Here is a 25,426-nt window from a genome sequence, read left to right as displayed (position 1 = left end):
GGACCAACGGATCAGTAGGGTGGGTATCCCGGGGAGTGGGGGGGATGACCGCCGAGTGCATTTTTTACATGGATGACGTTAACATTTTATGCACTAACCTTTTATCTGTCAACAGGACCCTGGAAAGGACTGAGCTTCTGGGGCGAGACTGAACAGAGACAAGCCAGAAGCCCAATTTTTTGGACCATGGACAGACCCAGACTTGACCAGACTACCAATGACAGTTAACCTGTTGAGGGTAGGGGGCAGTACTGACACGGCTGGATAAAAAACGTACCCAATTTAATCTGGTTACTACTCCTGCCCAGTAACTAGAATATGCATGTAATTATTGGCTTTGCTTAGAAAACACTCCAAAGTTTCTAAAACTGTTTGAATGGTGTCTGTGAGTATAACAGAACTCAAATGGCAGGTCAAAACCTGAGAGATTCCTTTACAGGAAGTGGCCTGTCTGACCATTTATTGTCTTTCTTTGACATCTCTTTCTAAAACTTAGGATCTCTGCGGTAACGTGACACTTCCCACGGCTCCAATAGGCTCTCAGAGCCCGGGAAAAACCTGAATGTCGTCATTCCAGCCCCAGGCTGAAACACATTATCGCCTTTCTCAAGTGGCCGATCAAGGGACAGTGGGCTTAGGCGCGTGCACTGGCAGCCCCCGTCTTTGTGTTTTTTCCTCTGTTTACCGAAAAGGAGATTCCCGGTCAGAATATTATCGCTTTTTTACGAGATAAATTGCATAAAAATTGATTTTAAACAGCGGTTGACATGCTTCGAAGTACGGTAATGGAATATTTAGATTTTTTTTGTCACGAATTGCGCCATGCTCGTAACCCTGATTTACCCTTTAGGATAGTGTCTGGAACGCACGAACAAAACCTCGCTGTTTGGATATAACTATGGATTATTTGGGACCAAACCAACATTTGTTATTGAAGTAGAAGTCCTGGGAGTGCATTCTGACGAAGACAACAAAGGTAATAACATTTTTGTTATAGTAAATCTGATTTTGGTGAAGGCTAAACTTGCCGGGTGTCTAAATAGCTAGCCCGTGATGGCTCGGCTATGTACTTAGAATATTGCAAAATGTGCTTTCACCAAAAAGCTATTTTAAAATCGGACATATCGAGTGCATAGAGGAGTTCTGTATCTATAATTCTTAAAATAATTGTTATGCTTTTTGTGAACGTTTATCGTGAGTAATTTAGTAAATTGTTAGTAAATTCCCTGGAAGTTTGCTAGTTCTGAACGTCACATGCTAATGTAAAAAGCTGATTTTTGATATAAATATGAACTTGATTGAACAAAAAATGCATGTATTGTATAACATAATGTCCCTGTAGCTCAGTTGGTAGAGCATGGTGTTTGCAACGCATGGTGTTTGCAACGCCAGGGTTGTGGGTTCGATTCCCACGGGGGGCCACCACAGGAGAAAAAAAAAATAATTATGAAATGAAATGTATGCATTCACTACTGTAAGTCGCTCTGGATAAGAGCGTCTGCTAAATGACTAAAATGTAAATGTAAATGTCCTAGGGTTGTCATCTGATGAAGATCATCAAAGGTTAGTGCTGCATTTAGCTGTCTTCTGGGTTTTTGTGACATTATATGCTAGCTTGAAAAATGGGTGTCTGATTATTTCTGGCTGGGTACTCTGCTGACATAATCTAATGTTTTGCTTTCGTTGTAAAGCCTTTTTGAAATCGGACAGTGTGGGTAGATTAACGAGAGTCTTGTCTTTAAATAGCTGTAAAATAGTCATATGTTTGAGAAATTGAAGTAATTGGATTTTTAAGGTATTTGAAAATCGCGCCACTGGATTACACTGGCTGTTGCGTAGGTGGGACGAATTCGTCCCGCCTAGCCCAGAGAGGTTAACTTCTATGGGCTAGGTGGGACATTAGCGTCCCACTCTATTCAACAGCCAGTGGAATCGCGTGGCGCGAAATACAAATACCTCAAAAATGCAATAACTTCAATTTCTCAAACATATGACTATTTTACACCGTTTGAAAGATAAGACTCTCGTTAACCTCTCTAGGCTAGGCGGGACGAATTCGTCCCACCTACGTAACAGCCACTGCCAGCCTGTGGCGCGATTTTCAAAACCTTAAAAATCCTATTACTTCAATTTCTCAAACATATGACTATTTTACAGCCATTTAAAGACAAGACTCTCGTTAATCTAACCACACTGTCCGATTTCAAAAAGGCTTTACAACGAAAGCAAAACATTAGATTATGTCAGCAGAGTACCAAGCCAGAAATAATCAGACACCCATTTTTCAAGCCAGCATATAATGTCACCAAAACCCAGAAGACAGCTAAATGCAGCACTCACCTTTGATGATCTTCATCAGATGACAACCCTAGGACATTATGTTATACAATACATGCATGTTTTGTTCAATCAAGTTCATATTTATATCAAAAAACAGCTTTTTACATTAGCATGTGACGTTCAGAACTAGCATACCCCCCGCAAACTTCCGGGGAATTCGCTAACATTTTACTAAATTACTCACGATAAACGTTCACAAAAAGCATAACAATTATTTTAAGAATTATAGATACAGACCTCCTCTATGCACTCGATATGTCCGATTTTAAAATAGCTTTTTGGTGAAAGCACATTTTGCAATATTCTAAGTACATAGCCCAGGCATCACGGGCTCGCTATTTAGACACCCGGCAAGTTTAGCACTCACCATAATCATATTTACTATTATAAAAGTTTGATTACCTTTTGTTGTCTTCGTCAGAATGCACACCCAGGACTGCTACTTCAATAACAAATGTTGGTTTGGTCCAAAATAATCCATCGTTATATCCGAATAGCGGTGTTTTGTTCGTGCGTTCCAGACACTATCCGAAATAGTAAAGAAGTGTCGCGCGCATGGCGCAATTCGTGACAATAAAATTCTAAGTATTCCATTACCGTACTTCGAAGCATGTCAACCGCTGTTTAAAATCAATTTTTACGACATTTTTCTCGTAGAAAAGCGATAATATTCCGACAGGGAATCTCCTTTTCGGCAAACAGAGGAAAAAATCCCAAAGGCGGGGGCGGTCGGGGTCACGCGCATAAGCCAGTGTCCCTTGATCGGCCACTTGAGAAAGGCGATAATGTGTTTCAGCCTGGGGCTGGAATGACGACATTCTGTTTTTTCCCGGGCTCTGAGCGCCTATGGACGACGTGGGAAGTGTCACGTTAGAGCAGAGATCCTTAGTAAATGATAGAGATGGAAAAGAAGTTCAAGAAATGGTCAGACAGGCCACTTCCTGTAAAGGAATCTCTCAGGTTTTGACCTGCCATTTGAGTTCTGTTATACTGACAGACACCATTCAAACAGTTTTAGAAAATTTAGGGTGTTTTCTATCCATATGTAATAAGTATATGCATATTCTAGTTACTGGGTAGGAGTGGTAACCAGATTAAATCGGGTATGTTTTTTATCCAGCCGTGTCAATACTGCCCCCTATCCTAAACAGGTTAATCCAACCACGTTGTCCGATTTCAAAAAGGCTTTATAGCGAAAGCAAAACGTTAGATTATGTCAGGAGAGTACCCAGCCAAAATAATCACAGACATTTTCAAAGCAAGCATATATGTCACAAAAACCCAAACCACAGGTAAATGCAGCACTAACCTTCGATGATCTTCATCAGATGACACTCCTAGGACATTATGTTATACAATACATGCATTATTGTTCAATCAAGTTCATATTTATATAAAAAAAACCTGTTGCTGAGTCTATTCTCCCCAAGACTACTTCTGACTATATTTCAAGTCATTCCAAGCAGGGTTTTGGGATAAGTTTTCAACCAGCAATAATCACTCCTCAGCTGGACCTCACAGGTTATGATATCGCCTCTGCGAAAGAATATCAGGATACAGCTACTCAAACTGTTTGCAGTATCTCGCACAGCTTTCAGCAAACTGTATTATTTTTTGTTACATTGGTATGTCTAGCAGTTAGCCCCTACCTAACACTTTGGTGGATTCTTGATTGCATGTAATTAATGGCAAGGTGGGGTCCTTGTTCCATAGATGTTACCTTTTTTCCTGTACAAAACCAATATCGAGAGCAAAGCACTTTGGGTAATCAGCACCACTGGCTCAGCTGCAATGGGTCGCGAACCCAAAACCTTTTCAATTAAATCTTGCTGTCACTGCCTCTAGTGGAGGCAAGAAGAAGTGTGTAAAGTGGCTTTAGTTAACTTACTTCTTGCAACAATTAGAGGCAGTGTCGGGGCAAAGCTGAAATTGTGGGCCCAAACCCTCTATTGCTGAGTTTATTCTCCCCAACACTACTTCTGACACAGCGTATGTTACTGCCACCTTTTTTCTGTTTCTACCTAGTTGCAAGATAATGTTCACCTGTCTGCTGAAACATCAAACATTTTGAAGAGGAAATGAGTTTGATGCAGTCCATCTTTGGTCTTGACACTATCTTCTCTTTCACATATATAGCAGTCTCACATGAGACTATCAAAAATTGCCAGGGATGACTATATTTCAAGTTGCCCCAAGCGGGGTATTGGGTTAAGTTTTCAACCAGCAATAATGACGCCTCAGATGGACTTCATAGGCTATGATATCGCCACTGCAAAAGAATGTCAAATTACAGCTACTCAAACTGTTTGCAGTGTCTTGCACAGCTTCTCCGTTAACGGTATTATTGTGTTTTTACATCGGAATATCTAGAAGTTCGCCCCCTACTTAACACTTTGGTGGATTATTGATCACATGTAATTCATGGCAAGGTGGGGTACTTATACAATAGATGTTACCTTTTTCCAGTAGTAAAAAAAACTATATCGAGAGCAAAGCATTTTGGGTAATCTGCAGCACTGGCTCAGCTGCAATGGGTCACAAACCCAAAACCTTTTCAACTCAACCTAGTGGAGGCAAGAAAAAGTGTATAACCTGGCTTTGGGTACCTTACTTCTTGCAAGAATTAGAGGCAGTGTGAGGGCAAAGCTGAAAGTGTGGGCCCAAACCCCCCTGTTGCTGAGTCTATTCTCCCCAAGACTACTTCTGACTATATTTCAAGTCATTCCAAGCAGGGTTTTGGGATAAGTTTTCAACCAGCAATAATCACTCCTCAGCTGGACCTCACAGGTTATGATATCGCCTCTGCGAAAGAATATCAGGATACAGCTACTCAAACTGTTTGCAGTATCTCGCACAGCTTTCAGCAAACTGTATTATTTTTTGTTACATTGGTATGTCTAGCAGTTAGCCCCTACCTAACACTTTGGTGGATTCTTGATTGCATGTAATTAATGACAAGGTGGGGTCCTTGTTCCATAGATGTTACCTTTTTTCCTGTACAAAACCAATATCGAGAGCAAAGCACTTTGGGTAATCAGCACCAATGGCTCAGCTGCAATGGGTCGCGAACCCAAAACCTTTTCAATTAAATCTTGCTGTCACTGCCTCTAGTGGAGGCAAGAAGACGTGTGTAAAGTGGCTTTGGTTAACTTACTTCTTGCAACAATTAGAGGCAGTGTCGGGGCAAAGCTGAAATTTTGGGCCCAAACCCTCTATTGCTGAGTTTATTCTCCCCAACACTACTTCTGACACAGCGTATGCTACTGCCACCTTTTTTCTGTTTCTACCTAGTTGCAAGATAATGTTCACCTGTCTGCTGAAACATCAAACATTTTGAAGAGGAAATGAGTTTGATGCAGTCCATCTTTGGTCTTGACACTATCTTCTCTTTCACATATATAGCAGTCTCACATGAGACTATCAAAAATTGCCAGGGATGACTATATTTCAAGTTGCCCCAAGCGGGGTATTGGGTTAAGTTTTCAACCAGCAATAATGACGCCTCAGATGGACTTCATAGGCTATGATATCGCCACTGCAAAAGAATGTCAAATTACAGCTACTCAAACTGTTTGCAGTGTCTTGCACAGCTTCTCCGTTAACGGTATTATTGTGTTTTTACATCGGAATATCTAGAAGTTCGCCCCCTACTTAACACTTTGGTGGATTATTGATCACATGTAATTCATGGCAAGGTGGGGTACTTATACAATAGATGTTACCTTTTTCCAGTAGTAAAAAAAACTATATCGAGAGCAAAGCATTTTGGGTAATCTGCAGCACTGGCTCAGCTGCAATGGGTCACAAACCCAAAACCTTTTCAACTCAACCTAGTGGAGGCAAGAAAAAGTGTATAACCTGGCTTTGGGTACCTTACTTCTTGCAAGAATTAGAGGCAGTGTGAGGGCAAAGCTGAAAGTGTGGGCCCAAACCCCCCTGTTGCTGAGTCTATTCTCCCCAAGACTACTTCTGACTATATTTCAAGTCATTCCAAGCAGGGTTTTGGGATAAGTTTTCAACCAGCAATAATCACTCCTCAGCTGGACCTCACAGGTTATGATATCGCCTCTGCGAAAGAATATCAGGATACAGCTACTCAAACTGTTTGCAGTATCTCGCACAGCTTTCAGCAAACTGTATTATTTTTTGTTACATTGGTATGTCTAGCAGTTAGCCCCTACCTAACACTTTGGTGGATTCTTGATTGCATGTAATTAATGACAAGGTGGGGTCCTTGTTCCATAGATGTTACCTTTTTTCCTGTACAAAACCAATATCGAGAGCAAAGCACTTTGGGTAATCAGCACCAATGGCTCAGCTGCAATGGGTCGCGAACCCAAAACCTTTTCAATTAAATCTTGCTGTCACTGCCTCTAGTGGAGGCAAGAAGAAGTGTGTAAAGTGGCTTTGGTTAACTTACTTCTTGCAACAATTAGAGGCAGTGTCGGGGCAAAGCTGAAATTGTGGGCCCAAACCCTCTATTGCTGAGTTTATTCTCCCCAACACTACTTCTGACACAGCGTATGCTACTGCCACCTTTTTTCTGTTTCTACCTAGTTGCAAGATAATGTTCACCTGTCTGCTGAAACATTTAACATTTTGAAGAGAAAATGAGTTTGATGCAGTCCATCTTTGGTCTTGGCACTATCTTCTCTTTTACATTTATAGCAGTCTCACATGAGACTATCAAAAATTGCCAGGGATGACTATATTTCAAGTTGCCCCAAGCGGGGTATTGGGTTAAGTTTTCAACCAGCAATAATGACGCCTCAGATGGACTTCATAGGCTATGATATCGCCACTGCAAAAGAATGTCAAATTACAGCTACTCAAACTGTTTGCAGTGTCTTGCACAGCTTCTCCGTTAACGGTATTATTGTGTTTTTACATCGGAATGTCTAGAAGTTCGCCCCCTACTTAACACTTTGGTGGAATCTTGATCACATGTAATTCATGGCAAGGTGGGGTACTTATACAATAGATGTTACTTTTTTCCAGTAGTAAAAAAAACTATATCGAGAGCAAAGCATTTTGGGTAATCTGCAGCACTGGCTCAGCTGCAATGGGTCACAAACCCAAAACTTTTTCAACTCAACCTAGTGGAGGCAAGAAAAACTGTATAACCTGGCTTTGGGTACCTTACTTCTTGCAAGAATTAGAGGCAGTGTGAGGGCAAAGCTGAAAGTGTGGGCCCAAACCCCCCTGTTGCTGAGTCTATTCTCCCCAAGACTACTTCTGACTATATTTCAAGTCATTCCAAGCAGGGTTTTGGGATAAGTTTTCAACCAGCAATAATCACTCCTCAGCTGGACCTCACAGGTTATGATATCGCCTCTGCGAAAGAATATCAGGATACAGCTACTCAAACTGTTTGCAGTATCTCGCACAGCTTTCAGCAAACTGTATTATTTTTTGTTACATTGGTATGTCTAGCAGTTAGCCCCTACCTAACACTTTGGTGGATTCTTGATTGCATGTAATTAATGGCAAGGTGGGGTCCTTGTTCCATAGATGTTACCTTTTTTCCTGTACAAAACCAATATCGAGAGCAAAGCACTTTGGGTAATCAGCACCACTGGCTCAGCTGCAATGGGTCGCGAACCCAAAACCTTTTCAATTAAATCTTGCTGTCACTGCCTCTAGTGGAGGCAAGAAGAAGTGTGTAAAGTGGCTTTGGTTAACTTACTTCTTGCAACAATTAGAGGCAGTGTCGGGGCAAAGCTGAAATTGTGGGCCCAAACCCTCTATTGCTGAGTTTATTCTCCCCAACACTACTTCTGACACAGCGTATGTTACTGCCACCTTTTTTCTGTTTCTACCTAGTTGCAAGATAATGTTCACCTGTCTGCTGAAACATCAAACATTTTGAAGAGGAAATGAGTTTGATGCAGTCCATCTTTGGTCTTGACACTATCTTCTCTTTCACATATATAGCAGTCTCACATGAGACTATCAAAAATTGCCAGGGATGACTATATTTCAAGTTGCCCCAAGCAGGGTATTGGGTTAAGTTTTCAACCAGCAATAATCACACCTTAGATGGACTTCATAGGCTATGATATCGCCACTGCAAAAGAATGTCAAATTACAGCTACTCAAACTGTTTGCAGTGTCTTGCACAGCTTCTCCGTTAACGGTATTATTGTGTTTTTACATCGGAATGTCTAGAAGTTCGCCCCCTACTTAACACTTTGGTGGAATCTTGATCACATGTAATTCATGGCAAGGTGGGGTACTTATACAATAGATGTTACTTTTTTCCAGTAGTAAAAAAAACTATATCGAGAGCAAAGCATTTTGGGTAATCTGCAGCACTGGCTCAGCTGCAATGGGTCACAAACCCAAAACTTTTTCAACTCAACCTAGTGGAGGCAAGAAAAACTGTATAACCTGGCTTTGGGTACCTTACTTCTTGCAAGAATTAGAGGCAGTGTGAGGGCAAAGCTGAAAGTGTGGGCCCAAACCCCCCTGTTGCTGAGTCTATTCTCCCCAAGACTACTTCTGACTATATTTCAAGTCATTCCAAGCAGGGTTTTGGGATAAGTTTTCAACCAGCAATAATCACTCCTCAGCTGGACCTCACAGGTTATGATATCGCCTCTGCGAAAGAATATCAGGATACAGCTACTCAAACTGTTTGCAGTATCTCGCACAGCTTTCAGCAAACTGTATTATTTTTTGTTACATTGGTATGTCTAGCAGTTAGCCCCTACCTAACACTTTGGTGGATTCTTGATTGCATGTAATTAATGGCAAGGTGGGGTCCTTGTTCCATAGATGTTACCTTTTTTCCTGTACAAAACCAATATCGAGAGCAAAGCACTTTGGGTAATCAGCACCACTGGCTCAGCTGCAATGGGTCGCGAACCCAAAACCTTTTCAATTAAATCTTGCTGTCACTGCCTCTAGTGGAGGCAAGAAGAAGTGTGTAAAGTGGCTTTGGTTAACTTACTTCTTGCAACAATTAGAGGCAGTGTCGGGGCAAAGCTGAAATTGTGGGCCCAAACCCTCTATTGCTGAGTTTATTCTCCCCAACACTACTTCTGACACAGCGTATGTTACTGCCACCTTTTTTCTGTTTCTACCTAGTTGCAAGATAATGTTCACCTGTCTGCTGAAACATCAAACATTTTGAAGAGGAAATGAGTTTGATGCAGTCCATCTTTGGTCTTGACACTATCTTCTCTTTCACATATATAGCAGTCTCACATGAGACTATCAAAAATTGCCAGGGATGACTATATTTCAAGTTGCCCCAAGCGGGGTATTGGGTTAAGTTTTCAACCAACAATAATGACGCCTCAGATGGACTTCATAGGCTATGATATCGCCACTGCAAAAGAATGTCAAATTACAGCTACTCAAACTGTTTGCAGTGTCTTGCACAGCTTCTCCGTTAACGGTATTATTGTGTTTTTACATCGGAATATCTAGAAGTTCGCCCCCTACTTAACACTTTGGTGGATTATTGATCACATGTAATTCATGGCAAGGTGGGGTACTTATACAATAGATGTTACCTTTTTCCAGTAGTAAAAAAAACTATATCGAGAGCAAAGCATTTTGGGTAATCTGCAGCACTGGCTCAGCTGCAATGGGTCACAAACCCAAAACCTTTTCAACTCAACCTAGTGGAGGCAAGAAAAACTGTATAACCTGGCTTTGGGTACCTTACTTCTTGCAAGAATTAGAGGCAGTGTGAGGGCAAAGCTGAAAGTGTGGGCCCAAACCCCCCTGTTGCTGAGTCTATTCTCCCCAAGACTACTTCTGACTATATTTCAAGTCATTCCAAGCAGGGTTTTGGGATAAGTTTTCAACCAGCAATAATCACTCCTCAGCTGGACCTCACAGGTTATGATATCGCCTCTGCAAAAGAATATCAGGATACAGCTACTCAAACTGTTTGCAGTATCTCGCACAGCTTTCAGCAAACTGTATTATTTTTTGTTACATTGGTATGTCTAGCAGTTAGCCCCTACCTAACACTTTGGTGGATTCTTGATTGCATGTAATTAATGACAAGGTGGGGTCCTTGTTCCATAGATGTTACCTTTTTTCCTGTACAAAACCAATATCGAGAGCAAAGCACTTTGGGTAATCAGCACCACTGGCTCAGCTGCAATGGGTCGCGAACCCAAAACCTTTTCAATTAAATCTTGCTGTCACTGCCTCTAGTGGAGGCAAGAAGAAGTGTGTAAAGTGGCTTTGGTTAACTTACTTCTTGCAACAATTAGAGGCAGTGTCGGGGCAAAGCTGAAATTGTGGGCCCAAACCCTCTATTGCTGAGTTTATTCTCCCCAACACTACTTCTGACACAGCGTATCTTACTGCCACCTTTTTTCTGTTTCTACCTAGTTGCAAGATAATGGTCACCTGTCTGCTGAAACATCAAACATTTTGAAGAGGAAATGAGTTTGATGCAGTCCATCTTTGGTCTTGGCACTATCTTCTCTTTCATATATATAGCAGTCTCACATGAGACTATCAAAAATTGCCAGGGATGACTATATTTCAAGTCGCCCCAAGCGGGGTATTGGGTTAAGTTTTCAACCAGCAATAATCACGCCTCAGATGGACTTCATAGGCTATGATATCGCCACTGCAAAAGAATGTCAAATTACAGCTACTCAAACTGTTTGCAGTGTCTTGCACAGCTTCTCCGTTAACGGTATTATTGTGTTTTTACATCGGAATGTCTAGAAGTTCGCCCCCTACTTAACACTTTGGTGGATTCTTGATCACATGTAATTCATGGCAAGGTGGGGTACTTATACAATAGATGTTACTTTTTTCCAGTAGTAAAAAAAACTATATCGAGAGCAAAGCATTTTGGGTAATCTGCAGCACTGGCTCAGCTGCAATGGGTCACAAACCCAAAACCTTTTCAACTCAACCTAGTGGAGGCAAGAAAAAGTGTATAACCTGGCTTTGGGTACCTTACTTCTTGCAAGAATTAGAGGCAGTGTGAGGGCAAAGCTGAAAGTGTGGGCCCAAACCCCCCTGTTGCTGAGTCTATTCTCCCCAAGACTACTTCTGACTATATTTCAAGTCATTCCAAGCAGGGTTTTGGGATAAGTTTTCAACCAGCAATAATCACTCCTCAGCTGGACCTCACAGGTTATGATATCGCCTCTGTGAAAGAATATCAGGATACAGCTACTCAAACTGTTTGCAGTATCTCGCACAGCTTTCAGCAAACTGTATTATTTTTTGTTACATTGGTATGTCTAGCAGTTAGCCCCTACCTAACACTTTGGTGGATTCTTGATTGCATGTAATTAATGGCAAGGTGGGGTCCTTGTTCCATAGATGTTACCTTTTTTCCTGTACAAAACCAATATCGAGAGCAAAGCACTTTGGGTAATCAGCACCACTGGCTCAGCTGCAATGGGTCGCGAACCCAAAACCTTTTCAATTAAATCTTGTGTCGCTGCCTCTAGTGGAGGCAAGAAGAAGTGTGTAAAGTGGCTTTGGTTAACTTACTTCTTGCAACAATTAGAGGCAGTGTCGGGGCAAAGCTGAAATTGTGGGCCCAAACCCTCTATTGCTGAGTTTATTCTCCCCAACACTACTTCTGACACAGCGTATGCTACTGCCACCTTTTTTCTGTTTCTACCTAGTTGCAAGATAATGTTCACCTGTCTGCTGAAACATCAAACATTTTGAAGAGGAAATGAGTTTGATGCAGTCCATCTTTGGTCTTGGCACTATCTTCTCTTTCACATATATAGCAGTCTCACATGAGACTATCAAAAATTGCCAGGGAAGACTATATTTCAAGTCGCCCCAAGCGGGGTATTGGGTTAAGTTTTCAACCAGCAATAATCACGCCTCAGATGGACTTCATAGGCTATGATATCGCCACTGCAAAAGAATGTCAAATTAAAGCTACTCAAACTGTTTGCAGTGTCTTGCACAGCTTCTCCGTTAACGGTATTATTGTGTTTTTACATCGGAATGTCTAGAAGTTCGCCCCCTACTTAACACTTTGGTGGATTCTTGATCACATGTAATTCATGGCAAGGTGGGGTACTTATACAATAGAGGTTACTTTTTTCCAGTAGTAAAAAAAAACTATATCGAGAGCAAAGCATTTTGGGTAATCTGCAGCACTGGCACAGCTGCAATGGGTCACAAACACAAAACCTTTTCAACTCAACCTAGTGGAGGCAAGAAAAAGTGTATAACCTGGCTTTGGGTACCTTACTTCTTGCAAGAATTAGAGGCAGTGTGAGGGCAAAGCTGAAAGTGTGGGCCCGAACCCCCCTGTTGCTGAGTCTATTCTCCCCAAGACTACTTCTGACTATATTTCAAGTCATTCCAAGCAGGGTTTTGGGATAAGTTTTCAACCAGCAATAATCACTCCTCAGCTGGACCTCACAGGTTATGATATCGCCTCTGCGAAAGAATATCAGGATACAGCAACTCAAACTGTTTGCAGTATCTCGCACAGCTTTCAGCAAACTGTATTATTTTTTGTTACATTGGTATGTCTAGCAGTTAGCCCCTACCTAACACTTTGGTGGATTCTTGATTGCATGTAATTAATGGCAAGGTGGGGTCCTTGTTCCATAGATGTTACCTTTTTTCCTGTACAAAACCAATATCGAGAGCAAAGCACTTTGGGTAATCAGCACCACTGGCTCAGCTGCAATGGGTCGCGAACCCAAAACCTTTTCAATTAAATCTTGCTGTCGCTGCCTCTAGTGGAGGCAAGAAGAAGTGTGTAAAGTGGCTTTGGTTAACTTACTTCTTGCAACAATTAGAGGCAGTGTCGGGGCAAAGCTGAAATTGTGGGCCCAAACCCTCTATTGCTGAGTTTATTCTCCCCAACACTACTTCTGACACAGTGTATGCTACTGCCACCTTTTTTCTGTTTCTACCTAGTTGCAAGATAATGTTCACCTTTCTGCTGAAACATCAAACATTTTGAAGAGGAAATTAGTTTGATGCAGTCCATCTTTGGTCTTGGCACTATCTTCTCTTTCACATATATAGCAGTCTCACATGAGACTATCAAAAATTGCCAGGGATGACTATATTTCAAGTCGCCCCAAGCAGGTGTTTTTGGGTTAAGTTTTCAACTGCAATAATCACGCCTCAGATGGACTTCATAGGCTATGATATCGCCACTGCAAAAGAATGTCAAATTACAGCTACTCAAACTGTTTGCAGTGTCTTGCACAGCTTCTCCGTTAACGGTATTATTGTGTTTTTACATCGGAATGTCTAGAAGTTCGCCCCCTACTTGACACTTTGGTGGATTCTTGATCACATGTAATTCATGGCAAGGTGGGGTACTTATACAATAGATGTTACTTTTTTCCAGTAGTAAAAAAAACTATATCGAGAGCAAAGCATTTTGGGTAATCTGCAGCACTGGCTCAGCTGCAATGGGTCACAAACCCAAAACCTTTTCAACTCAACCTAGTGGAGGCAAGAAAAAGTGTATAACCTGGCTTTGGGTACCTTACTTCTTGCAAGAATTAGAGGCAGTGTGAGGGCAAAGCTGAAAGTGTGGGCCCAAACCCCCCTGTTGCTGAGTCTATTCTCCCCAAGACTACTTCTGACTATATTTCAAGTCATTCCAAGCAGGGTTTTGGGATAAGTTTTCAACCAGCAATAATCACTCCTCAGCTGGACCTCACAGGTTATGATATCGCCTCTGCGAAAGAATATCAGGATACAGCAACTCAAACTGTTTGCAGTATCTCGCACAGCTTTCAGCAAACTGTATTATTTTTTGTTACATTGGTATGTCTAGCAGTTAGCCCCTACCTAACACTTTGGTGGATTCTTGATTGCATGTAATTAATGGCAAGGTGGGGTCCTTGTTCCATAGATGTTACCTTTTTTCCTGTACAAAACCAATATCGAGAGCAAAGCACTTTGGGTAATCAGCACCACTGGCTCAGCTGCAATGGGTCGCGAACCCAAAACCTTTTCAATTAAATCTTGCTGTCGCTGCCTCTAGTGGAGGCAAGAAGAAGTGTGTAAAGTGGCTTTGGTTAACTTACTTCTTGCAACAATTAGAGGCAGTGTCGGGGCAAAGCTGAAATTGTGGGCCCAAACCCTCTATTGCTGAGTTTATTCTCCCCAACACTACTTCTGACACAGCGTATGCTACTGCCACCTTTTTTCTGTTTCTACCTAGTTGCAAGATAATGTTCACCTGTCTGCTGAAACATCAAACATTTTGAAGAGGAAATGAGTTTGATGCAGTCCATCTTTGGTCTTGGCACTATCTTCTCTTTCACATATATAGCAGTCTCACATGAGACTATCAAAAATTGCCAGGGAAGACTATATTTCAAGTCGCCCCAAGCGGGGTATTGGGTTAAGTTTTCAACCAGCAATAATCACGCCTCAGATGGACTTCATAGGCTATGATATCGCCACTGCAAAAGAATGTCAAATTAAAGCTACTCAAACTGTTTGCAGTGTCTTGCACAGCTTCTCCGTTAACGGTATTATTGTGTTTTTACATCGGAATGTCTAGAAGTTCGCCCCCTACTTAACACTTTGGTGGATTCTTGATCACATGTAATTCATGGCAAGGTGGGGTACTTATACAATAGAGGTTACTTTTTTCCAGTAGTAAAAAAAAACTATATCGAGAGCAAAGCATTTTGGGTAATCTGCAGCACTGGCACAGCTGCAATGGGTCACAAACACAAAACCTTTTCAACTCAACCTAGTGGAGGCAAGAAAAAGTGTATAACCTGGCTTTGGGTACCTTACTTCTTGCAAGAATTAGAGGCAGTGTGAGGGCAAAGCTGAAAGTGTGGGCCCGAACCCCCCTGTTGCTGAGTCTATTCTCCCCAAGACTACTTCTGACTATATTTCAAGTCATTCCAAGCAGGGTTTTGGGATAAGTTTTCAACCAGCAATAATCACTCCTCAGCTGGACCTCACAGGTTATGATATCGCCTCTGCGAAAGAATATCAGGATACAGCTACTCAAACTGTTTGCAGTATCTCGCACAGCTTTCAGCAAACTGTATTATTTTTTTGTTACATTGGTATGTCTAGCAGTTAGCCCCTACCTAACACTTTGGTGGATTCTTGATTGCATGTAATTAATGGCAAGGTGGGGTCCTTGTTCAATAGATGTTACCTTTTTTCCTGTACAAAACCAATATCGAGAGCAAAGCCCTTTGGGTAATCATCACCACTGGCTCAGCTGCAATGGGTCGCGAACCCAAAACCTTTTCAATTAAATCTTGCTGTCGCTGCCTCTAGTGGAGGCAAGAAGAAGTGTGTAAAGTGGCTTTGGTTAACTTACTTCTTGCAACAATTAGAGGCAGTGTCGGGGCAAAGCTGAAATTGTGGGCTCAAACCCTCTATTGCTGAGTTTATTCTCCCCAACACTACTTCTGACACAGCGTATGCTACTGCCACCTTTTTTCTGTTTCTACCTAATTGCAAGATAATGTTCACCTGTCTGCTGAAACATCAAACATTTTGAAGAGGAAATGAGTTTGATGCAGTCCATCTTTGGTCTTGGCACTATCTTCTCTTTCACATATATAGCAGTCTCACATGAGACTATCAAAAATTGCCAGGGATGACTATATTTCAAGTCGCCCCAAGCGGGGTATTGGGTTAAGTTTTCAACCAGCAATAATCACACCTCAGATGGACTTCATAGACTATGATATCGCCACTGCAAAAGAATGTCAAATTACAGCTACTCAAACTGTTTGCAGTGTCTTGCACAGCTTCTCCGTTAACGGTATTATTGTGTTTTTACATCGGAATGTCTAGAAGTTCGCCCCCTACTTAACACTTTGGTGGATTATTGATCACATGTAATTCATGGCAAGGTGGGGTACTTATACAATAGATGTTACTTTTTTCCAGTAGTAAAAAAAACTATATCGAGAGCAAAGCATTTTGGGTAATCTGCAGCACTGGCTCAGCTGCAATGGGTCACAAACCCAAAACCTTTTCAACTCAACCTAGTGGAGGCAAGAAAAAGTGTATAACCTGGCTTTGGGTACCTTACTTCTTGCAAGAATTAGAGGCAGTGTGAGGGCAAAGCTGAAAGTGTGGGCCCAAACCCCCCTGTTGCTGAGTCTATTCTCCCCAAGACTACTTCTGACTATATTTCAAGTCATTCCAAGCAGGGTTTTGGGATAAGTTTTCAACCAGCAATAATCACTCCTCAGCTGGACCTCACAGGTTATGATATCGCCTCTGCGAAAGAATATCAGGATACAGCAACTCAAACTGTTTGCAGTATCTCGCACAGCTTTCAGCAAACTGTATTATTTTTTGTTACATTGGTATGTCTAGCAGTTAGCCCCTACCTAACACTTTGGTGGATTCTTGATTGCATGTAATTAATGGCAAGGTGGGGTCCTTGTTCCATAGATGTTACCTTTTTTCCTGTACAAAACCAATATCGAGAGCAAAGCACTTTGGGTAATCAGCACCACTGGCTCAGCTGCAATGGGTCGCGAACCCAAAACCTTTTCAATTAAATCTTGCTGTCGCTGCCTCTAGTGAAGGCAAGAAGAAGTGTGTAAAGTGGCTTTGGTTAACTTACTTCTTGCAACAATTAGAGGTAGTGTCGGGGCAAAGCTGAAATTGTGGGCCCAAACCCTCTATTGCTGAGTTTATTCTACCCAACACTACTTCTGACACAGCGTATGCTACTGCCACCTTTTTTCTGTTTCTACCTAGTTGCAAGATAATGTTCACCTGTCTGCTGAAACATCAAACATTTTGAAGAGGAAATGAGTTTGATGCAGTCCATCTTTGGTCTTGGCACTATCTTCTCTTTCACATATATAGCAGTCTCACATGAGACTATCAAAAATTGCCAGGGAAGACTATATTTCAAGTCACCCCAAGCGGGGTATTGGGTTAAGTTTTCAACCAGCAATAATCACGCCTCAGATGGACTTCATAAGCTATGATATCGCCACTGCAAAAGAATGTCAAATTACAGCTACTCAAACTGTTTGCAGTGTCTTGCACAGCTTCTCCGTTAACGGTATTATTGTGTTTTTACATCGGAATGTCTAGAAGTTCGCCCCCTACTTGACACTTTGGTGGATTCTTGATCACATGTAATTCATGGCAAGGTGGGGTACTTATACAATAGATGTTACTTTTTTCCAGTAGTAAAAAAAACTATATCGAGAGCAAAGCATTTTGGGTAATCTGCAGCACTGGCTCAGCTGCAATGGGTCACAAACCCAAAACCTTTTCAACTCAACCTAGTGGAGGCAAGAAAAAGTGTATAACCTGGCTTTGGGTACCTTACTTCTTGCAAGAATTAGAGGCAGTGTGAGGGCAAAGCTGAAAGTGTGGGCCCAAACCCCCCTGTTGCTGAGTCTATTCTCCCCAAGACTACTTCTGACTATATTTCAAGTCATTCCAAGCAGGGTTTTGGGATAAGTTTTCAACCAGCAATAATCACTCCTCAGCTGGACCTCACAGGTTATGATATCGCCTCTGCGAAAGAATATCAGGATACAGCAACTCAAACTGTTTGCAGTATCTCGCACAGCTTTCAGCAAACTGTATTATTTTTTGTTACATTGGTATGTCTAGCAGTTAGCCCCTACCTAACACTTTGGTGGATTCTTGATTGCATGTAATTAATGGCAAGGTGGGGTCCTTGTTCCATAGATGTTACCTTTTTTCCTGTACAAAACCAATATCGAGAGCAAAGCACTTTGGGTAATCAGCACCACTGGCTCAGCTGCAATGGGTCGCGAACCCAAAACCTTTTCAATTAAATCTTGCTGTCGCTGCCTCTAGTGGAGGCAAGAAGAAGTGTGTAAAGTGGCTTTGGTTAACTTACTTCTTGCAACAATTAGAGGCAGTGTCGGGGCAAAGCTGAAATTGTGGGCCCAAACCCTCTATTGCTGAGTTTATTCTCCCCAACACTACTTCTGACACAGCGTATGCTACTGCCACCTTTTTTCTGTTTCTACCTAGTTGCAAGATAATGTTCACCTGTCTGCTGAAACATCAAACATTTTGAAGAGGAAATGAGTTTGATGCAGTCCATCTTTGGTCTTGGCACTATCTTCTCTTTCACATATATAGCAGTCTCACATGAGACTATCAAAAATTGCCAGGGAAGACTATATTTCAAGTCGCCCCAAGCGGGGTATTGGGTTAAGTTTTCAACCAGCAATAATCACGCCTCAGATGGACTTCATAGGCTATGATATCGCCACTGCAAAAGAATGTCAAATTAAAGCTACTCAAACTGTTTGCAGTGTCTTGCACAGCTTCTCCGTTAACGGTATTATTGTGTTTTTACATCGGAATGTCTAGAAGTTCGCCCCCTACTTAACACTTTGGTGGATTCTTGATCACATGTAATTCATGGCAAGGTGGGGTACTTATACAATAGAGGTTACTTTTTTCCAGTAGTAAAAAAAAACTATATCGAGAGCAAAGCATTTTGGGTAATCTGCAGCACTGGCACAGCTGCAATGGGTCACAAACACAAAACCTTTTCAACTCAACCTAGTGGAGGCAAGAAAAAGTGTATAACCTGGCTTTGGGTACCTTACTTCTTGCAAGAATTAGAGGCAGTGTGAGGGCAAAGCTGAAAGTGTGGGCCCGAACCCCCCTGTTGCTGAGTCTATTCTCCCCAAGACTACTTCTGACTATATTTCAAGTCATTCCAAGCAGGGTTTTGGGATAAGTTTTCAACCAGCAATAATCACTCCTCAGCTGGACCTCACAGGTTATGATATCGCCTCTGCGAAAGAATATCAGGATACAGCTACTCAAACTGTTTGCAGTATCTCGCACAGCTTTCAGCAAACTGTATTATTTTTTTGTTACATTGGTATGTCTAGCAGTTAGCCCCTACCTAACACTTTGGTGGATTCTTGATTGCATGTAATTAATGGCAAGGTGGGGTCCTTGTTCAATAGATGTTACCTTTTTTCCTGTACAAAACCAATATCGAGAGCAAAGCCCTTTGGGTAATCATCACCACTGGCTCAGCTGCAATGGGTCGCGAACCCAAAACCTTTTCAATTAAATCTTGCTGTCGCTGCCTCTAGTGGAGGCAAGAAGAAGTGTGTAAAGTGGCTTTGGTTAACTTACTTCTTGCAACAATTAGAGGCAGTGTCGGGGCAAAGCTGAAATTGTGGGCTCAAACCCTCTATTGCTGAGTTTATTCTCCCCAACACTACTTCTGACACAGCGTATGCTACTGCCACCTTTTTTCTGTTTCTACCTAATTGCAAGATAATGTTCACCTGTCTGCTGAAACATCAAACATTTTGAAGAGGAAATGAGTTTGATGCAGTCCATCTTTGGTCTTGGCACTATCTTCTCTTTCACATATATAGCAGTCTCACATGAGACTATCAAAAATTGCCAGGGAAGACTATATTTCAAGTCACCCCAAGCGGGGTATTGGGTTAAGTTTTCAACCAGCAATAATCACGCCTCAGATGGACTTCATAAGCTATGATATCGCCACTGCAAAAGAATGTCAAATTACAGCTACTCAAACTGTTTGCAGTGTCTTGCACAGCTTCTCCGTTAACGGTATTATTGTGTTTTTACATCGGAATGTCTAGAAGTTCGCCCCCTACTTGACACTTTGGTGGATTCTTGATCACATGTAATTCATGGCAAGGTGGGGTACTTATACAATAGATGTTACTTTTTTCCAGTAGTAAAAAAAACTATATCGAGAGCAAAGCATTTTGGGTAATCTGCAGCACTGGCTCAGCTGCAATGGGTCACAAACCCAAAACCTTTTCAACTCAACCTAGTGGAGGCAAGAAAAAGTGTATAACCTGGCTTTGGGTACCTTACTTCTTGCAAGAATTAGAGGCAGTGTGAGGGCAAAGCTGAAAGTGTGGGCCCAAACCCCCCTGTTGCTGAGTCTATTCTCCCCAAGACTACTTCTGACTATATTTCAAGTCATTCCAAGCAGGGTTTTGGGATAAGTTTTCAACCAGCAATAATCACTCCTCAGCTGGACCTCACAGGTTATGATATCGCCTCTGCGAAAGAATATCAGGATACAGCAACTCAAACTGTTTGCAGTATCTCGCACAGCTTTCAGCAAACTGTATTATTTTTTGTTACATTGGTATGTCTAGCAGTTAGCCCCTACCTAACACTTTGGTGGATTCTTGATTGCATGTAATTAATGGCAAGGTGGGGTCCTTGTTCCATAGATGTTACCTTTTTTCCTGTACAAAACCAATATCGAGAGCAAAGCACTTTGGGTAATCAGCACCACTGGCTCAGCTGCAATGGGTCGCGAACCCAAAACCTTTTCAATTAAATCTTGCTGTCGCTGCCTCTAGTGGAGGCAAGAAGAAGTGTGTAAAGTGGCTTTGGTTAACTTACTTCTTGCAACAATTAGAGGCAGTGTCGGGGCAAAGCTGAAATTGTGGGCCCAAACCCTCTATTGCTGAGTTTATTCTCCCCAACACTACTTCTGACACAGCGTATGCTACTGCCACCTTTTTTCTGTTTCTACCTAGTTGCAAGATAATGTTCACCTGTCTGCTGAAACATCAAACATTTTGAAGAGGAAATGAGTTTGATGCAGTCCATCTTTGGTCTTGGCACTATCTTCTCTTTCACATATATAGCAGTCTCACATGAGACTATCAAAAATTGCCAGGGAAGACTATATTTCAAGTCGCCCCAAGCGGGGTATTGGGTTAAGTTTTCAACCAGCAATAATCACGCCTCAGATGGACTTCATAGGCTATGATATCGCCACTGCAAAAGAATGTCAAATTAAAGCTACTCAAACTGTTTGCAGTGTCTTGCACAGCTTCTCCGTTAACGGTATTATTGTGTTTTTACATCGGAATGTCTAGAAGTTCGCCCCCTACTTAACACTTTGGTGGATTCTTGATCACATGTAATTCATGGCAAGGTGGGGTACTTATACAATAGAGGTTACTTTTTTCCAGTAGTAAAAAAAAACTATATCGAGAGCAAAGCATTTTGGGTAATCTGCAGCACTGGCACAGCTGCAATGGGTCACAAACACAAAACCTTTTCAACTCAACCTAGTGGAGGCAAGAAAAAGTGTATAACCTGGCTTTGGGTACCTTACTTCTTGCAAGAATTAGAGGCAGTGTGAGGGCAAAGCTGAAAGTGTGGGCCCGAACCCCCCTGTTGCTGAGTCTATTCTCCCCAAGACTACTTCTGACTATATTTCAAGTCATTCCAAGCAGGGTTTTGGGATAAGTTTTCAACCAGCAATAATCACTCCTCAGCTGGACCTCACAGGTTATGATATCGCCTCTGCGAAAGAATATCAGGATACAGCTACTCAAACTGTTTGCAGTATCTCGCACAGCTTTCAGCAAACTGTATTATTTTTTTGTTACATTGGTATGTCTAGCAGTTAGCCCCTACCTAACACTTTGGTGGATTCTTGATTGCATGTAATTAATGGCAAGGTGGGGTCCTTGTTCAATAGATGTTACCTTTTTTCCTGTACAAAACCAATATCGAGAGCAAAGCCCTTTGGGTAATCATCACCACTGGCTCAGCTGCAATGGGTCGCGAACCCAAAACCTTTTCAATTAAATCTTGCTGTCGCTGCCTCTAGTGGAGGCAAGAAGAAGTGTGTAAAGTGGCTTTGGTTAACTTACTTCTTGCAACAATTAGAGGCAGTGTCGGGGCAAAGCTGAAATTGTGGGCTCAAACCCTCTATTGCTGAGTTTATTCTCCCCAACACTACTTCTGACACAGCGTATGCTACTGCCACCTTTTTTCTGTTTCTACCTAATTGCAAGATAATGTTCACCTGTCTGCTGAAACATCAAACATTTTGAAGAGGAAATGAGTTTGATGCAGTCCATCTTTGGTCTTGGCACTATCTTCTCTTTCACATATATAGCAGTCTCACATGAGACTATCAAAAATTGCCAGGGATGACTATATTTCAAGTCGCCCCAAGCGGGGTATTGGGTTAAGTTTTCAACCAGCAATAATCACACCTCAGATGGACTTCATAGACTATGATATCGCCACTGCAAAAGAATGTCAAATTACAGCTACTCAAACTGTTTGCAGTGTCTTGCACAGCTTCTCCGTTAACGGTATTATTGTGTTTTTACATCGGAATGTCTAGAAGTTCGCCCCCTACTTAACACTTTGGTGGATTATTGATCACATGTAATTCATGGCAAGGTGGGGTACTTATACAATAGATGTTACTTTTTTCCAGTAGTAAAAAAAACTATATCGAGAGCAAAGCATTTTGGGTAATCTGCAGCACTGGCTCAGCTGCAATGGGTCACAAACCCAAAACCTTTTCAACTCAACCTAGTGGAGGCAAGAAAAAGTGTATAACCTGGCTTTGGGTACCTTACTTCTTGCAAGAATTAGAGGCAGTGTGAGGGCAAAGCTGAAAGTGTGGGCCCAAACCCCCCTGTTGCTGAGTCTATTCTCCCCAAGACTACTTCTGACTATATTTCAAGTCATTCCAAGCAGGGTTTTGGGATAAGTTTTCAACCAGCAATAATCACTCCTCAGCTGGACCTCACAGGTTATGATATCGCCTCTGCGAAAGAATATCAGGATACAGCAACTCAAACTGTTTGCAGTATCTCGCACAGCTTTCAGCAAACTGTATTATTTTTTGTTACATTGGTATGTCTAGCAGTTAGCCCCTACCTAACACTTTGGTGGATTCTTGATTGCATGTAATTAATGGCAAGGTGGGGTCCTTGTTCCATAGATGTTACCTTTTTTCCTGTACAAAACCAATATCGAGAGCAAAGCACTTTGGGTAATCAGCACCACTGGCTCAGCTGCAATGGGTCGCGAACCCAAAACCTTTTCAATTAAATCTTGCTGTCGCTGCCTCTAGTGAAGGCAAGAAGAAGTGTGTAAAGTGGCTTTGGTTAACTTACTTCTTGCAACAATTAGAGGTAGTGTCGGGGCAAAGCTGAAATTGTGGGCCCAAACCCTCTATTGCTGAGTTTATTCTACCCAACACTACTTCTGACACAGCGTATGCTACTGCCACCTTTTTTCTGTTTCTACCTAGTTGCAAGATAATGTTCACCTGTCTGCTGAAACATCAAACATTTTGAAGAGGAAATGAGTTTGATGCAGTCCATCTTTGGTCTTGGCACTATCTTCTCTTTCACATATATAGCAGTCTCACATGAGACTATCAAAAATTGCCAGGGAAGACTATATTTCAAGTCGCCCCAAGCGGGGTATTGGGTTAAGTTTTCAACCAGCAATAATCACGCCTCAGATGGACTTCATAAGCTATGATATCGCCACTGCAAAAGAATGTCAAATTACAGCTACTCAAACTGTTTGCAGTGTCTTGCACAGCTTCTCCGTTAACGGTATTATTGTGTTTTTACATCGGAATGTCTAGAAGTTCGCCCCCTACTTAACACTTTGGTGGATTCTTGATCACATGTAATTCATGGCAAGGTGGGGTACTTATACAATAGATGTTACTTTTTTCCAGTAGTAAAAAAAACTATATCGAGAGCAAAGCATTTTGGGTAATCTGCAGCACTGGCTCAGCTGCAATGGGTCACAAACCCAAAACCTTTTCAACTCAACCTAGTGGAGGCAAGAAAAAGTGTATAACCTGGCTTTGGGTACCTTACTTCTTGCAAGAATTAGAGGCAGTGTGAGGGCAAAGCTGAAAGTGTGGGCCCAAACCCCCCTGTTGCTGAGTCTATTCTCCCCAAGACTACTTCTGACTATATTTCAAGTCATTCCAAGCAGGGTTTTGGGATAAGTTTTCAACCAGAAATAATCACTCCTCAGCTGGACCTCACAGGTTATGATATCGCCTCTGCGAAAGAATATCAGGATACAGCAACTCAAACTGTTTGCAGTATCTCGCACAGCTTTCAGCAAACTGTATTATTTTTTGTTACATTGGTATGTCTAGCAGTTAGCCCCTACCTAACACTTTGGTGGATTCTTGATTGCATGTAATTAATGGCAAGGTGGGGTCCTTGTTCCATAGATGTTACCTTTTTTCCTGTACAAAACCAATATCGAGAGCAAAGCACTTTGGGTAATCAGCACCACTGGCTCAGCTGCAATGGGTCGCGAACCCAAAACCTTTTCAATTAAATCTTGCTGTCGCTGCCTCTAGTGGAGGCAAGAAGAAGTGTGTAAAGTGGCTTTGGTTAACTTACTTCTTGCAACAATTAGAGGCAGTGTCGGGGCAAAGCTGAAATTGTGGGCCCAAACCCTCTATTGCTGAGTTTATTCTCCCCAACACTACTTCTGACACAGCGTATGCTACTGCCACCTTCTTTCTGTTTCTACCTAATTGCAAGATAATGTTCACCTGTCTGCTGAAACATCAAACATTTTTAAGAGGAAATGAGTTTGATGCAGTCCATCTTTGGTCTTGGCACTATCTTCTCTTTCACATATATAGCAGTCTCACATGAGACTATCAAAAATTGCCAGGGATGACTATATTTCAAGTCACCCCAAGCGGGGTATTGGGTTAAGTTTTCAATCAGCAATAATCACACCTCAGATGGACTTCATAGGCTATGATATCGCCACTGCAAAAGAATGTCAAATTACAGCTACTCAAACTGTTTGCAGTGTCTTGCACAGCTTCTCCGTTAACGGTATTATTGTGTTTTTACATCGGAATGTCTAGAAGTTCGCCCCCTACTTAACACTTTGGTGGATTCTTGATCACATGTAATTCATGGCAAGGTGGGGTACTTATACAATAGATGTTACTTTTTTCCAGTAGTAAAAAAAACAATATCGAGAGCAAAGCATTTTGGGTAATCTGCAGCACTGGCTCAGCTGCAATGGGTCACAAACCCAAAACCTTTTCAACTCAACCTAGTGGAGGCAAGAAAAAGTGTATAACCTGGCTTTGGGTACCTTACTTCTTGCAAGAATTAGAGGCAGTGTGAGGGCAAAGCTGAAAGAGTGGGCCCAAACCCCCCTGTTGCTGAGTCTATTCTCCCCAAGACTACTTCTGACTATATTTCAAGTCATTCCAAGCAGGGTTTTGGGATAAGTTTTCAACCAGCAATAATCACTCCTCAGCTGGACCTCACAGGTTATGATATCGCCTCTGCGAAAGAATATCAGGATA

At 41.9% G+C, this 25,426-nt stretch overlaps 35 non-coding genes across 35 annotated transcripts; all 35 read right to left on the bottom strand.

Annotated features, from left to right (window-relative positions):
* Positions 1 to 3,752: 3,752 nt before the first annotated feature.
* LOC123725691 (U4 spliceosomal RNA) lies at positions 3,753 to 3,888 on the bottom strand. Its single transcript, XR_006758207.1, has one exon. It is a non-coding gene; the product is annotated as a U4 spliceosomal RNA (small nuclear RNA).
* Positions 3,889 to 4,479: 591 nt separating this feature from the next.
* On the bottom strand, positions 4,480 to 4,621 carry LOC123725679 (U4 spliceosomal RNA). Its single transcript, XR_006758196.1, has one exon. It is a non-coding gene; the product is annotated as a U4 spliceosomal RNA (small nuclear RNA).
* Positions 4,622 to 5,018: 397 nt separating this feature from the next.
* LOC123725749 (U4 spliceosomal RNA) lies at positions 5,019 to 5,154 on the bottom strand. The gene has a single exon (XR_006758263.1). It is a non-coding gene; the product is annotated as a U4 spliceosomal RNA (small nuclear RNA).
* A 591-nt stretch (positions 5,155 to 5,745) lies between these two features.
* LOC123725669 (U4 spliceosomal RNA) lies at positions 5,746 to 5,887 on the bottom strand. Its single transcript, XR_006758186.2, has one exon. It is a non-coding gene; the product is annotated as a U4 spliceosomal RNA (small nuclear RNA).
* A 397-nt stretch (positions 5,888 to 6,284) lies between these two features.
* Positions 6,285 to 6,420, bottom strand: LOC123725729 (U4 spliceosomal RNA). The gene has a single exon (XR_006758243.1). It is a non-coding gene; the product is annotated as a U4 spliceosomal RNA (small nuclear RNA).
* A 591-nt stretch (positions 6,421 to 7,011) lies between these two features.
* Positions 7,012 to 7,153, bottom strand: LOC123725668 (U4 spliceosomal RNA). The gene has a single exon (XR_006758185.2). It is a non-coding gene; the product is annotated as a U4 spliceosomal RNA (small nuclear RNA).
* Positions 7,154 to 7,550: 397 nt separating this feature from the next.
* LOC123725728 (U4 spliceosomal RNA) lies at positions 7,551 to 7,686 on the bottom strand. Its single transcript, XR_006758242.1, has one exon. It is a non-coding gene; the product is annotated as a U4 spliceosomal RNA (small nuclear RNA).
* Positions 7,687 to 8,277: 591 nt separating this feature from the next.
* LOC123725678 (U4 spliceosomal RNA) lies at positions 8,278 to 8,419 on the bottom strand. The gene has a single exon (XR_006758195.2). It is a non-coding gene; the product is annotated as a U4 spliceosomal RNA (small nuclear RNA).
* A 397-nt stretch (positions 8,420 to 8,816) lies between these two features.
* LOC123725748 (U4 spliceosomal RNA) lies at positions 8,817 to 8,952 on the bottom strand. The gene has a single exon (XR_006758262.1). It is a non-coding gene; the product is annotated as a U4 spliceosomal RNA (small nuclear RNA).
* A 591-nt stretch (positions 8,953 to 9,543) lies between these two features.
* LOC145859611 (U4 spliceosomal RNA) lies at positions 9,544 to 9,685 on the bottom strand. Its single transcript, XR_014379858.1, has one exon. It is a non-coding gene; the product is annotated as a U4 spliceosomal RNA (small nuclear RNA).
* A 397-nt stretch (positions 9,686 to 10,082) lies between these two features.
* LOC145859648 (U4 spliceosomal RNA) lies at positions 10,083 to 10,218 on the bottom strand. Its single transcript, XR_014379894.1, has one exon. It is a non-coding gene; the product is annotated as a U4 spliceosomal RNA (small nuclear RNA).
* Positions 10,219 to 10,809: 591 nt separating this feature from the next.
* Positions 10,810 to 10,951, bottom strand: LOC145859671 (U4 spliceosomal RNA). The gene has a single exon (XR_014379913.1). It is a non-coding gene; the product is annotated as a U4 spliceosomal RNA (small nuclear RNA).
* Positions 10,952 to 11,348: 397 nt separating this feature from the next.
* LOC145859652 (U4 spliceosomal RNA) lies at positions 11,349 to 11,484 on the bottom strand. Its single transcript, XR_014379898.1, has one exon. It is a non-coding gene; the product is annotated as a U4 spliceosomal RNA (small nuclear RNA).
* A 590-nt stretch (positions 11,485 to 12,074) lies between these two features.
* On the bottom strand, positions 12,075 to 12,216 carry LOC145859666 (U4 spliceosomal RNA). The gene has a single exon (XR_014379908.1). It is a non-coding gene; the product is annotated as a U4 spliceosomal RNA (small nuclear RNA).
* A 398-nt stretch (positions 12,217 to 12,614) lies between these two features.
* On the bottom strand, positions 12,615 to 12,750 carry LOC123725743 (U4 spliceosomal RNA). Its single transcript, XR_006758257.1, has one exon. It is a non-coding gene; the product is annotated as a U4 spliceosomal RNA (small nuclear RNA).
* A 591-nt stretch (positions 12,751 to 13,341) lies between these two features.
* LOC145859615 (U4 spliceosomal RNA) lies at positions 13,342 to 13,484 on the bottom strand. The gene has a single exon (XR_014379862.1). It is a non-coding gene; the product is annotated as a U4 spliceosomal RNA (small nuclear RNA).
* Positions 13,485 to 13,881: 397 nt separating this feature from the next.
* On the bottom strand, positions 13,882 to 14,017 carry LOC145859647 (U4 spliceosomal RNA). Its single transcript, XR_014379893.1, has one exon. It is a non-coding gene; the product is annotated as a U4 spliceosomal RNA (small nuclear RNA).
* A 591-nt stretch (positions 14,018 to 14,608) lies between these two features.
* LOC145859662 (U4 spliceosomal RNA) lies at positions 14,609 to 14,750 on the bottom strand. The gene has a single exon (XR_014379907.1). It is a non-coding gene; the product is annotated as a U4 spliceosomal RNA (small nuclear RNA).
* A 398-nt stretch (positions 14,751 to 15,148) lies between these two features.
* On the bottom strand, positions 15,149 to 15,284 carry LOC145859646 (U4 spliceosomal RNA). Its single transcript, XR_014379892.1, has one exon. It is a non-coding gene; the product is annotated as a U4 spliceosomal RNA (small nuclear RNA).
* A 592-nt stretch (positions 15,285 to 15,876) lies between these two features.
* On the bottom strand, positions 15,877 to 16,018 carry LOC145859603 (U4 spliceosomal RNA). The gene has a single exon (XR_014379850.1). It is a non-coding gene; the product is annotated as a U4 spliceosomal RNA (small nuclear RNA).
* Positions 16,019 to 16,415: 397 nt separating this feature from the next.
* LOC145859645 (U4 spliceosomal RNA) lies at positions 16,416 to 16,551 on the bottom strand. The gene has a single exon (XR_014379891.1). It is a non-coding gene; the product is annotated as a U4 spliceosomal RNA (small nuclear RNA).
* Positions 16,552 to 17,142: 591 nt separating this feature from the next.
* LOC145859676 (U4 spliceosomal RNA) lies at positions 17,143 to 17,284 on the bottom strand. Its single transcript, XR_014379918.1, has one exon. It is a non-coding gene; the product is annotated as a U4 spliceosomal RNA (small nuclear RNA).
* A 397-nt stretch (positions 17,285 to 17,681) lies between these two features.
* On the bottom strand, positions 17,682 to 17,817 carry LOC123725730 (U4 spliceosomal RNA). The gene has a single exon (XR_006758244.1). It is a non-coding gene; the product is annotated as a U4 spliceosomal RNA (small nuclear RNA).
* A 591-nt stretch (positions 17,818 to 18,408) lies between these two features.
* LOC123725677 (U4 spliceosomal RNA) lies at positions 18,409 to 18,550 on the bottom strand. The gene has a single exon (XR_006758194.2). It is a non-coding gene; the product is annotated as a U4 spliceosomal RNA (small nuclear RNA).
* A 398-nt stretch (positions 18,551 to 18,948) lies between these two features.
* LOC145859644 (U4 spliceosomal RNA) lies at positions 18,949 to 19,084 on the bottom strand. Its single transcript, XR_014379890.1, has one exon. It is a non-coding gene; the product is annotated as a U4 spliceosomal RNA (small nuclear RNA).
* A 592-nt stretch (positions 19,085 to 19,676) lies between these two features.
* On the bottom strand, positions 19,677 to 19,818 carry LOC145859675 (U4 spliceosomal RNA). Its single transcript, XR_014379917.1, has one exon. It is a non-coding gene; the product is annotated as a U4 spliceosomal RNA (small nuclear RNA).
* A 397-nt stretch (positions 19,819 to 20,215) lies between these two features.
* Positions 20,216 to 20,351, bottom strand: LOC123725752 (U4 spliceosomal RNA). Its single transcript, XR_006758266.2, has one exon. It is a non-coding gene; the product is annotated as a U4 spliceosomal RNA (small nuclear RNA).
* A 591-nt stretch (positions 20,352 to 20,942) lies between these two features.
* On the bottom strand, positions 20,943 to 21,084 carry LOC145859658 (U4 spliceosomal RNA). Its single transcript, XR_014379904.1, has one exon. It is a non-coding gene; the product is annotated as a U4 spliceosomal RNA (small nuclear RNA).
* Positions 21,085 to 21,482: 398 nt separating this feature from the next.
* On the bottom strand, positions 21,483 to 21,618 carry LOC145859643 (U4 spliceosomal RNA). The gene has a single exon (XR_014379889.1). It is a non-coding gene; the product is annotated as a U4 spliceosomal RNA (small nuclear RNA).
* Positions 21,619 to 22,210: 592 nt separating this feature from the next.
* Positions 22,211 to 22,352, bottom strand: LOC145859602 (U4 spliceosomal RNA). Its single transcript, XR_014379849.1, has one exon. It is a non-coding gene; the product is annotated as a U4 spliceosomal RNA (small nuclear RNA).
* A 397-nt stretch (positions 22,353 to 22,749) lies between these two features.
* Positions 22,750 to 22,885, bottom strand: LOC145859642 (U4 spliceosomal RNA). Its single transcript, XR_014379888.1, has one exon. It is a non-coding gene; the product is annotated as a U4 spliceosomal RNA (small nuclear RNA).
* A 591-nt stretch (positions 22,886 to 23,476) lies between these two features.
* Positions 23,477 to 23,618, bottom strand: LOC123725820 (U4 spliceosomal RNA). The gene has a single exon (XR_006758333.2). It is a non-coding gene; the product is annotated as a U4 spliceosomal RNA (small nuclear RNA).
* Positions 23,619 to 24,015: 397 nt separating this feature from the next.
* On the bottom strand, positions 24,016 to 24,151 carry LOC145859654 (U4 spliceosomal RNA). Its single transcript, XR_014379900.1, has one exon. It is a non-coding gene; the product is annotated as a U4 spliceosomal RNA (small nuclear RNA).
* Positions 24,152 to 24,742: 591 nt separating this feature from the next.
* On the bottom strand, positions 24,743 to 24,884 carry LOC145859674 (U4 spliceosomal RNA). The gene has a single exon (XR_014379916.1). It is a non-coding gene; the product is annotated as a U4 spliceosomal RNA (small nuclear RNA).
* A 397-nt stretch (positions 24,885 to 25,281) lies between these two features.
* On the bottom strand, positions 25,282 to 25,417 carry LOC145859641 (U4 spliceosomal RNA). Its single transcript, XR_014379887.1, has one exon. It is a non-coding gene; the product is annotated as a U4 spliceosomal RNA (small nuclear RNA).
* Positions 25,418 to 25,426: the final 9 nt, after the last annotated feature.

This window comes from Salmo salar, chromosome 12, assembly GCF_965601325.2.
Source record: "Salmo salar chromosome 12, fSalSal1, whole genome shotgun sequence".
Taxonomy (NCBI): Eukaryota; Metazoa; Chordata; class Actinopteri; order Salmoniformes; family Salmonidae; genus Salmo; species Salmo salar.
This window is presented reverse-complemented; position numbering and strand designations above follow the sequence as displayed.